Below are 10,579 nucleotides of genomic sequence, written 5' to 3'. Positions count from 1 at the left end.
GAAGAAATCAAAAAAACCATCCCTTTTATTATTGAAACAAAAAAAAATCAAAATTTGGAATAAATCTAACAAAAGAGGTAAGGACCTATACAAAGAAAACTATAAAACACTGTTAAAGAAATAGAAGAAGACACAAAAAATGGAAAGACATCCCCTGCTCATGGGATTGGAAGAATAACATTATTAAAATGGCCATCCTACAAAAGCAATATACAGATTCAATGCTATTCCAATCAAAATCTCAATGGCATTCTTCAAGAAATAGAACAATTATTGATGAAATTCATATGGAATCACCAAAACCCCGAATAGCCAAAGCTCTACTGAAAAAAAAAGAAGAAATGGAGGCATCACACTCCAGACTTCAAACTATCTACAAACCATAATCATCAAAACTGCATGGTATTGAACAAGAACAGACATACAGACCAATGAGATCGAATAGAAAATCCAGAAATAAACCCACAGATTTATGGTCAACTAATCTTTGACAAAGGAGCAAAGACTATGCATTGGAGCAAAGAAAGTTTGTCAATAAATGGTGCTGGGAAAACTGGGTCGCTACATGCAAAAGAATGAAGCTTGACCACTACCTCACCCATACACAAAAATCAACTCAAAATGGATTAAAGAACTAGACATAAGACCTGAAACCATAAAATACATAGAAGGAAATATAGGCGAAACACTACGGGATTTGCACATCAAAGACATCTTTACAGACACATCACCCAAAGCAGTGATAGTGAGGGCAAAGATAAACAGCTGGGACTACATCAAATTAAAGAGCTTCTGCACAGCAAAAGAGACAATAACAAAAACAAAGAGAAACCCCACCAACTGGGAGAACATTTTTGCACTCAACACTAATGATAAAGGACTGATCACAAAAATCTGCAAAGAGCTGATGAGACTCAGCAACAACAAAGAAAATAATCCAGTCAAAAAATGGGCAGAAGAGCTAAAAAGAAACTTCTCTGAAGAGGAAATGCAAATGGCCAACAGACATATGAAAAAATGTTCAACATCACTTGTCATCAGGGAAATGCAAATCAAAACTACCATGAGATACCATCTCACACCAGTGAGAATGGCACATATTAAAAAAACTAGCAACAACAATGTTGGCGAGGGTGTGGAGAAAAAGGAACTCTTCTGCACTGTTGGTGGGAGTGCAAACTGGTCCAACCACTATGGAGAGCTGTGTGGAGATTTCTGGACCTACTAAACATAGAGCTTCCATATGATCCAGCAATTCCACTCCTAGGTATTTACCCAAAGGACACAGAAACATCAATTCCAAAGAGCACCTGCACCCCTATGTTTATAGCAGCACTGTTTACAATAGCTAAGCTTTGGAAACAACCCAAATGCCCAAAAATAGATGACTGGATCAAGAAGATGTGGTACATATATACCATGGAATATTACTCAGCATTCAAAAAAGATAAACACATGCAATTTGCAGCAACATGGATGGCGCTGGAAGGGATCATGCTCAGCAAAATAAGCCAAAAAGAAAAAGAAAAATACCGGATGGTCTCACTCATAGCAGGAATCTAGAAAACTTAAATAAGGGACCAGGAAAATGAATATAAGAAAGTGAAAATCAAAATCAACAAAAAACTATGAACCAGAGACACTTTTGGGGGGGCAGGGGGCGGGAGGGGAAGGATTGGGGTCAGAATGGGGCGTTTGCAATTGTATGGGGGAATATAAAAATAAAATTTATTATTTAAAAAAAAAATTATGCTGGTTTGAAATACAGATTCAAGGATTTATCATGCATAATAGAGGAATAATGGTTACTTGGGAAAGTTAGTGATACTTAAGATACTGTTACGCTCGGTACAGCTAGCATAGGGAATCAACTAAGACAGCTGAAACATGTGGTCCACTGCAGACAGTCCTCAATGCAGAAAACCTGCCCTGAAGCCCTCTTTTCTTTTTCATCTTCCATTATAAAACTAGACATTCAATACTGATAATTGAGCAGGAAATCACATATAATCTAATCACATTAAGAACATGGCAAATTTCCTCTGACTAACTTTTTATCAAATGTTAGTTATGTATTAGAACTGGGCTAAAATTATAGAACTCATTTTTATCTCACAATCTCAAGAAATAAACACAATTTTTATGAACATCTTACAGGTTAGGAATTTGAGACTCAGGTTGCCATATGCTCTGTGGGCCTCAGCTATTACATGGAGGAATCCAAACTGGAACCCTCGTCTCTCTTACACCAAGACTTGCTCTTAACCATCCTTACAGTACTTTGACAAAATATTAATAGTTCACAGTGGAAGAAATTGAAAATACCTTCAAGCAGAAATACCCATGAGTGATGATTATATAGCAGGAGGTGTAAGCAGACGAGAGGCCATTCCAATTTGGGGGTTCATTGTTAATCCTGCCCTACTGGGCTCATGCCAGTACAAGATTGAAATCCTGGAACTTCAGTATCTCAAAGTATTAGGTAAATTCCTTATCTTCTTGCCTTCAAATGAAGTTACCGACCTAACCCCTTCATCAAAGACTCTTCACCATTCAAAGATGAGTGTTCAGCATGAGATCACTTCTCTCGCAACTGGAGTGATATTTTAAATTCTGAACTGGTTTGGGAAGATTTTCTAATCGCAATTTCCAAATGTGTTTTAAATCCCTACTTTGTTGTAAATATTAAGCTGTCATGTAGAACAGAACCCCTCAAAAGTCGGGGCTAGCCTGCTTCGACAATGAGAAAGCCTGCGGCGCCAGTCCAAGTTCACCTTTCAGAGCAATTTTCTCCCATGAAATTGTCAACTCATCTCTCAGCCCACAATGTTTCCACACACCTAATCATAATACTTCCCATGGAGACAACCCAGGCAGCACAGTTTGTCCAAAATAAGATTAGCAATGATCTTTTCAAAAGCCTTCATATACGTGCAATATTATTCTTTAAGCTTCTAAGTACTAAAAACATAGTATCAAGATAACTTATTCACTCCACACATCTGCGCATCTTCTATATGGCAGGCACTGTTACTATTCTATCTTTACTGTCCTTACTGTTTTACTCTCAACCTTAACACAGCCTATCACCGAGTCCCAAAATTCAAAACACTAAAGCCAAGATGTAGGTCTTTCAGATCTCATTCCTAACAATAGTCTTACTCACATCCTCACACAATGCATTCTTGTGGCATCTTTTTCCTTTAGGTTTAAAATGTATAAAACTTAAATAAATAAGTAAATAAATAGTATGAAACTGTCTATTAAGTAAACCACTGATAATATTAAGTAAATAGGAAAGTCATTTTATACAGAGAATTAACAGAAACCCTCTTACATGACTAAAAAATTCACTATCACTAGCTTAGCTAGACCTCAAAAATGCCTTTCTCTCCACATTCTCAAGTCCACACACCACACAAGCAGGCCCTCTTCAGACGAACACTGGCTCCTGAGGATGAGCAGAGAGAAGCTATCCAGAAAGAGTTCATTTTGAATTATTATTCAGCGTCTGTCAAACAGACATTTGCTATTTGAGGGATATAATTTGAAAAATAAATGGACTGAACTCCAGCAAGTCCCCTCACCAGTTCTGTGGACATCCACTGCCCACGCTTTCCTACTATGCCTGAGGCTTCTACCCAGTTTCTCTACAATGGCATGTGAAAAATGTTTCTCCATCATTTGTAAAATGTGAAACACGTTCTCCTTATATTGTTAATGTCATTTTTTTTTTTAATAGAGGCATGTTATTTATTATTTGTTTGTTTGTTTGTCTTTGTTTATACATGCACTGGGCACAGTCAGAAGCACGGGAGGGCGAGAGAATTCACCAGAGCCAGAGCGGGGAGCAGAGCAGGCAGAAGGACCGAAGTACACTGCTGAGGGGAGCAGCGGGCGGCAGGAGAGGTCTGCGCGCCATGTGGGACCCTCCTCTGGTGGCCGGGGGGCAGCCGGGGATCGAACCAGCGCCGCAGAGGCCGCGGGCAGCTTCGCAACCCAGCGCTCAACCGCTGCGCCACCGGGGAGGCCCGTTAATGTCATTTTATATAAGGATCCAAACGATGAATGAGTCTTCATACAGGAGGAAAGTCTGTTTCTCCTGATTAATTGGCATCCTTCCTTTCATCACTCAACGCCAACTATAATTAGCTGTTTCCTTTCTGCTTGGACTAATAAAAAAACTTTTTTTACTTTAGTTGCACACAGGCCCACGCCTCCCATCTGGTTCCTCCCAGCTCCTCCCCACTCCACCCCTCTAAAAGGTTCGGCAGGGAAAGACGAGGACAACAGAATGAGTTTAAAAGGGGGCTTTATTGTGTTCCCGGGCGAACTTGACGGACCCAAGGAGGGGGTCGGTGAAGCGGAGCCTACTGTCAGGGGAAGGCAGGTTTTTATAGGATGGGGAGAGGGAAACCGGCTAGCAGGTAACGAGGAACAGTTGTTTTCTGATGGGATCAGAAGGTCCTCATTCTCGCCCCTAAGTGGGCTTCCTACCAGATGCCTTTTTGCCCTAGTAACTCTGGTTCCCGCCAGACCTTTCACCCTCACCTATACCATTTTCCAGTCCTCTCAAACACCTGTATATTATCACAAAACTGTCTCAAGCCCTTTCTCAATCAATAATAAAATAGCAAATGGTTCTCTGCACCGAACGCATTAATTCTAAAGTCTCTTTAGCAGAAATCAGTAAGAACTAAAAATGTGCTTATGTTATGCAAAGAATTTGATAAACATCAAAGAATCAAAAAACAAGTACTGAAAGATCCAACCTCAGGGGCAGGGCACTAAGACTAGAGGGCTGCCTCAGAGGATGACAGGCCAGGAGGCGAGGTGGTAAGTACGTAACGATCGGGAAAATATTGCAAAGAATCCTGCGAATAAGAGCAAAATCAGTAAAATAACTCTATGAGTAACAGATATATCCACTGGGCTGTTCGAATGAATTAAACTCGTAAAAGTCCAAAATGCAGAGCACAAGGTAAACAGGACAAAGTGGCTGGCTCCCAATTGCTATATTCATAAGTTAAACCTTCCAGGGCTTAACTTCCAGACCTTCCAGGGCCCTGCAGAGCAGAACAGACTGCGGTCTACGGCGCATCAAAGGCATGAATTTAGGGATGTGGATCCCTACTTGCCAGATTCTGATAGGAACCAAGATCTTAAACTGAGTAAAGTCCAGCACTTCAAGGAGATTAAAGTCTGTTACTGACGCAGAGGAACTGCTTGTATAAAATTGTAACTGTCTGGAAGAACCCTGAGAAAACTCACGCTGCAATAAACTCTGAGTCTGCCGCTGTGATAATCAAGAGGCGGTGTGACGCTTCCGGGCATAAACCCAAACAACGAGAAAGCAGAGACTCAGACGTCTGCACACCTCTGTCACAGCAGCGTGATCCACAACAGCCAGAGAGCAGAAGCAACTCCACGGATAGATGACAGACAAAATGTGGTAGATAAGCCGCAGATACGGTGAAATATTACTTATCCTTAAAAAGGAAGGGAATTCTGACACATGCTACCACATGGATGAAACCAAGCTTATGCCAAGTGAAATAAGCCAGTCACCAAACCAAAGGATAAATACTGTATGATTCTACTTATCTGAGGTTCCCAAAGAGTCAAATTCAGACAGAAAGGTGGGGGCAACCTAGGGTCGGAAGGAAGGTAAAATGGAAGTTGATGTTTAATGGATACAGAGTTCCAGTTGAGGAAGATGAAAAAGCTGTAGAGATAGTGCTGGTGACCGCTGCAAAACAATGTGGATGAGCTTGGTGCCATAGGCCACACACTTACAAATGGTGAAAATGTTACTTTGGTTATTTATCTGTCTTACCACTGGAAAACGGGAAAATCTGAATTATTTAGATAGAGGTCACCTGAATACTTAAGGTTAAGCAGAACTTCATTCACTCAACAAGCGCTGACTGAGGACTTACTGTGTATAACGTGGGTTCCCCCTAAACTCCTCTTAGAAGGGCAATGCAAGGAAAGAGCGGGCCTGCAAGGACTCGAGATCAACACAATTCACCCTCAATCTGCCACTTGCAGAGTCATAACTAGGGCAATAATCTGAGTCTTTGTTTCCTGGTGCGTGTCTCAGGGCCAAGGAGAGGATGGATGCTTCGGAGTAAGTGTGAACATACCTACGGGCACCTGGAACATCCTGGCACACAGGAAGGAGATACTTCTTAGTGATCAATGTTTCACTTTCCTCCTTTGCCACAAGTAACGACCAGAGGACATCAAGGTCACCAGCAAGAGGATGTCTATGAAAAATCTACTTTCTCAAATGAAACAAGTATCTCACAGGTGGGGCAGTGGCAGGGAGGACACCTCCCAGTGCCATGAAACTCATCCTTCCTCGAAGGCAGCACCACCCGCTCTCTACCACAAAATCACCATCAAACAAGGATCATGAGCCACATCAAATTAAGACATCTCCTAAAACCAGGACAATAAAACCCAGCAATGGCACAACAGCCTGGCTAGGCAACTCCTACACACAGCTACAGGCATGAGGCGGACAAACGGAACCTCTTGGGATGACACGGTAACATCAACGGTAAAGCAAGCCCTTACCACAGTAACTGGAAGGGCTTACCCTCCCCAAATTAAATCTGACACATCTTGTCTCACAACGGCATCTGAGGCCGCGAGTACATCCACTGACACACCACAGCATTTAACGTTGACAGCGACCAGAATCAAAGCACTCGCTATTCGGTCTTCTAGAACAGTGCGGATCCACACCACATGAAAGGTACCTAAGCCACAGGTAGCTCGCTAGCTTGCTCAAAAGACAACGCCTCACAAAATAAACTGATTATTCCTAGAGCCTATTTCCCAAAGACAGCAGTAACATGAAATTGCTACCGATGGGCAAGCTCATTCAGAACTCTCTGCCGTCACCCATTCTCTGCAGAAATGACGGGCGCTCTTGGGGAAGACGGCTCTATTTCCTTAGGAAATGGGACGCTTCTACCGTGCAATTTCCATCTTAGTTAACCTTTTGTGAAAGCGCGTTTTGACGAATGCTCCCAAGTTACTGAGCTCCTAACTTGATTCACTGAGCGAGTGTGGACCTGAAAAGCAACCAACACAAGACAACAGACCATCAGGGTGGGAAAGACAGAGCAATCTCGAAGGCAGGCGCACCCCAAGGGGCCTTCAAAGTAACACTCCTCCATCAGACGGGCATCTCCCAGAACCCTGAGACCTGCACGGAGAAGCCAGGCGTCGCTTCAGCCCGACTCTCTTCAGGCAGGAAAGCGAGGGCCCCCGCGCCAGCCCTGGCTTTGCCCGCCCCCGGGCAGGAGGGGCCCCCCGAAGTGACCGGGCCCCTCTGCAGCGCGGCCAGGGCCACCGCGGCCGCCGGGCTCCTCCAGAAAACCGCAGGAAATCCGAAGCGCCAACTTAAAGCAAACACTGATTTCCCCCCCAAGCGGAATCACCCCTCAGATGGCGCCTCGGCGGGTCCGGGCATCCCCCGACGAGCTCCTCGGAGGGGCGGGGCGCCAAGACCGCCTCGGCCCCCAGCCCCGGGGGCCCCGATGTGGTGCCTGCCAAGAAGCCCCATCCGTCCCCCGGGGGCCCGCAGCCTCGCGCAGCCCCGCCGGCGCGTTCCGGGGATCCCCGGGGCCCGGCCCGTCGCGGGGACGCCCCGGGGGCGCGGCGGGACCTGTCAAGGCCCCGCTCCCGGCCCGGGCGCGGGGGCCGGCGGCGCGCGGGGGCCGGCGGCCGCACCCCGTCGCCGCCGGCGCGGAGCCCGCGGGGGGCCCGGCCGGCCCGGGCCCGCAGGCCGCAGCGCCGGGGCCCCGCCGAGGCCGCGCCCGCGCCCTGGGCTCCGCCGCGCGGCGGGTCGCGGCCCGGGGCGCCCACGCGGGCCGGGCGGCGCGGGGCCGGCTCCCCGCCCGGACACAAAGCGCGGCGCCGCGGGAGCCCGCCTCACCTGCAGCTCGGGCGCCGCGGGCCCTCGCGAACCATCAGCCCGCGCTCCGGCGCGCGCGTCACAGCCCAGGCCGCCCGCGGCCGCCCGGCGCCGCCGCCGCCATTTCCTCCCGCCGGCCGCCGCCTCGTCCCCGCTGTCAGGTTACTCCATTCACCTGGGCCTGCAGCCGCCGCGCCGCGCCTCGACCCCTCCCGCCCGCGCTGCGGAGACTGCGCAGCGCCCGGCTCGCCCGCCGCCCGCGCCCGCGCCCTGCCCGCGCCAACGGCGCACCGCCGCTTGGAGAATGCCGCCCGCGCGCGCCGCCCCTCCGCGCCCCCACGCGCGCCCGCGCGCCGGCATGAGAGCCGGCCTGTGATTGGACAGCGCGCGGCGGTGAAAGGTTAATCCCGGCCCCCCAGCCACTCAGGAGCCGGGAGACAGCGGACGCCGGCCTCGCGGAGGCCCAGGCGGCGGTGGCGGCCCAGCGCCGGCCAGGCCCGGCTGCCCGGGGCTGGCTCGGCCGAGCAGAACCTCCCGGCTCGCGGGGCTCGGCCGCCTCCGGGGTGGCCCCTCTGGCCCCCGCCGCCCCCGAAACGGAGGCGCCACCCGGCGGCCCTGATTGTTCTTGGGGAGCTCGGGCCACCACCGCCTCTTTCCGAGGCCCGCCCCCCTGGCCGGCCGCTGCCCGCTGGGTCCGCCTGGCCTCCGGGGAGACCGCAGACCCCCACCCGCCCACCCCACACCGGGTCCCCGCCGACTTGGGGACCAGGCCCCCTTCATGCAAAGTGATCATTTGCCCAGAGCGCGACTGTGAGCCTCAGCTGATGGCTGGACACTCGGGTGGAGGCAGAGCAGTGGCCACGCAGGGCAAGTCCTGTCCACTCACCCCCCAAACCCCCCCAAACCGCCCCCCCCCCCAGTCCTGATCACTGCGGACTCGCCCGGCTGGTCGACCCCCCGCAGGTGGCCGCAGCGCCCATGCTTCTGCTCCTGGGAGTCACCATGTAGTCGATATCGCGGGGTGGGCTGCCCAGTCCAGAGGCCACCAGCCCTGCATGACTACTAAGCACCTCAAATTGGGCTAGTTCTTTACCAAAAAGATTATATAAAACAGCTCACTAATATTATATTGATCACGTGTTGAAGTGATGATATTGTTGATCTATTTGTAACAGTGTCACCTCGTTAGAAAGAGGAGATGTGGTACATAGACACCATGGAATATTACTCAGCATTCAAAAAAGATAAACTCATGCCATTTGCAGCAACATGGATAGAGCTGGAAGGGATCATGCTCAGCGAAATAAGCCAGAAAGAAAAAGAAAAATACCGGATGGTCTCATTCATAGCAGGAATTTAGAAAACCTAAATAAGGGACCAGGAAAAAGAATAGCTATAAGAAAGAAAAAATCAAAATCAACAAACAACTATGAACCAGACACACACTGGGGGTGGGGGATGGGGAAAGGAGGGATTGGGGTCAAAATAAGGGGGTTGCAATTGTATGGGGAATATAAAAAGAAAATTTAAAAAAAAAGAAACGGAAAGTTCTATGTTAAAGGGAGGGTGGAAAAGCTAGAAAGGACTGGGGACAGGAGATTTGGGAAAGAAGTGGGTGAGACAACCATGGGGTGGCTGACAGAGGCAGCTCTTACCTTGATTTGTACTCTGATTTTCCTCCTTTCGTGCCAAATTTGGCCCCTTCTGCCCCTTTCCTATGGGGCTCCTCCACCAGAAGGGGCCTTAGATTTGTGGCAAGCTTTTGGGCCTCAGTGGCCCCCCATTTTGGGGCCAACTCCATTTGGATGGGCATTTACCCTGGAGAGGATGGGTAACTTTGGGTGTTTCGTTAGGAAACTATTTTCCTTTCTCTCTCTTCTTTCTATGAAACTAAGCCTATTAAAGTTCTTTCACACTAAGAGACTTCTTTGTCTTTATGCAGCAGATGGCAGAACCCCTTTAGAGGGTGCAAGTTTGGGGTCCCAGGGTGCCCACCAGTTTGCTCACTAACATATTGGAATAAATATCGGTTTCATTTGTTTCCTTTTTAGAATGTGAGGGCTAGAAAAACATTAATGTCCTGTATGATTGGCCTATTGCCCTTGAACAGTCTGCTCTAGGGCATATATGCCTGTGAGCTTTTTGTGGACCCTGTAAGGTGGGTGCTGTAACTGCTTCTCCATTTTAATAGAGGAAGAAATGAATAATGGCCAACAAGGAAGAAACTAATATGTGAACAACTGAGATTTGCAGCCGGGTCATCGAATGTTGGGACTGGTGTGCTCAGTTACTACTGTGCTCAAATTTTATGATATTTACTGTACTTTGATTTGCAGTAAAATAGAATAGAATCCTCGTGAGCAAAATTGGGAATTAGTCAGAATGCTCTTGGCCTCCATAAAAATCATTATGTGTGTTAATTAATCACAATGAAGCACATGAAGACTAAGGAAAATCTTCTATGAGAAAGATCACATCTCAGTGGGAATAGAAACTGGGGTCTACTAGTAGTAGAAATGTGTGGGCACGTGAAAATTTTAATCCCTGTATTCTCTCCATTGGTCAAAAGGAGCTGAGCTTCTCCATAGACACATTTGTCTGTTTATCAACAAATTTTTTAAGAGCTACAAACATATAGTTTATCCATCA

At 47.9% G+C, this 10,579-nt stretch overlaps 1 protein-coding gene across 3 annotated transcripts in view; it reads right to left on the bottom strand.

The window, feature by feature from the left end:
* Positions 1 to 8,143, bottom strand: part of DICER1 (dicer 1, ribonuclease III) — a 67,889-nt gene extending 59,746 nt beyond the window's left edge. For 2 of the 3 annotated variants that reach the window (XM_037503971.1, XM_037503968.1), the window contains exon 1: positions 7,952 to 8,001. The gene's annotated coding sequence lies outside the window, so the exon portion shown is untranslated. Of the gene's footprint in view, positions 1 to 7,951; positions 8,002 to 8,105 lie in introns of those variants that run through there. The other variant, XM_037503969.2, reaches the window with a different exon arrangement.
* Between the last annotated feature and the right edge of the window lie 2,436 nt (positions 8,144 to 10,579).

Source organism: Talpa occidentalis, unplaced genomic scaffold (assembly GCF_014898055.3).
Source record: "Talpa occidentalis isolate TD23 unplaced genomic scaffold, MPIMG_talOcc4v2.1 talOcc4.11, whole genome shotgun sequence".
Classification (NCBI taxonomy): Eukaryota; Metazoa; Chordata; class Mammalia; order Eulipotyphla; family Talpidae; genus Talpa; species Talpa occidentalis.
Note: the sequence above shows the minus strand (reverse complement) of the source record. Positions and strands in the feature narration are given on the sequence as shown.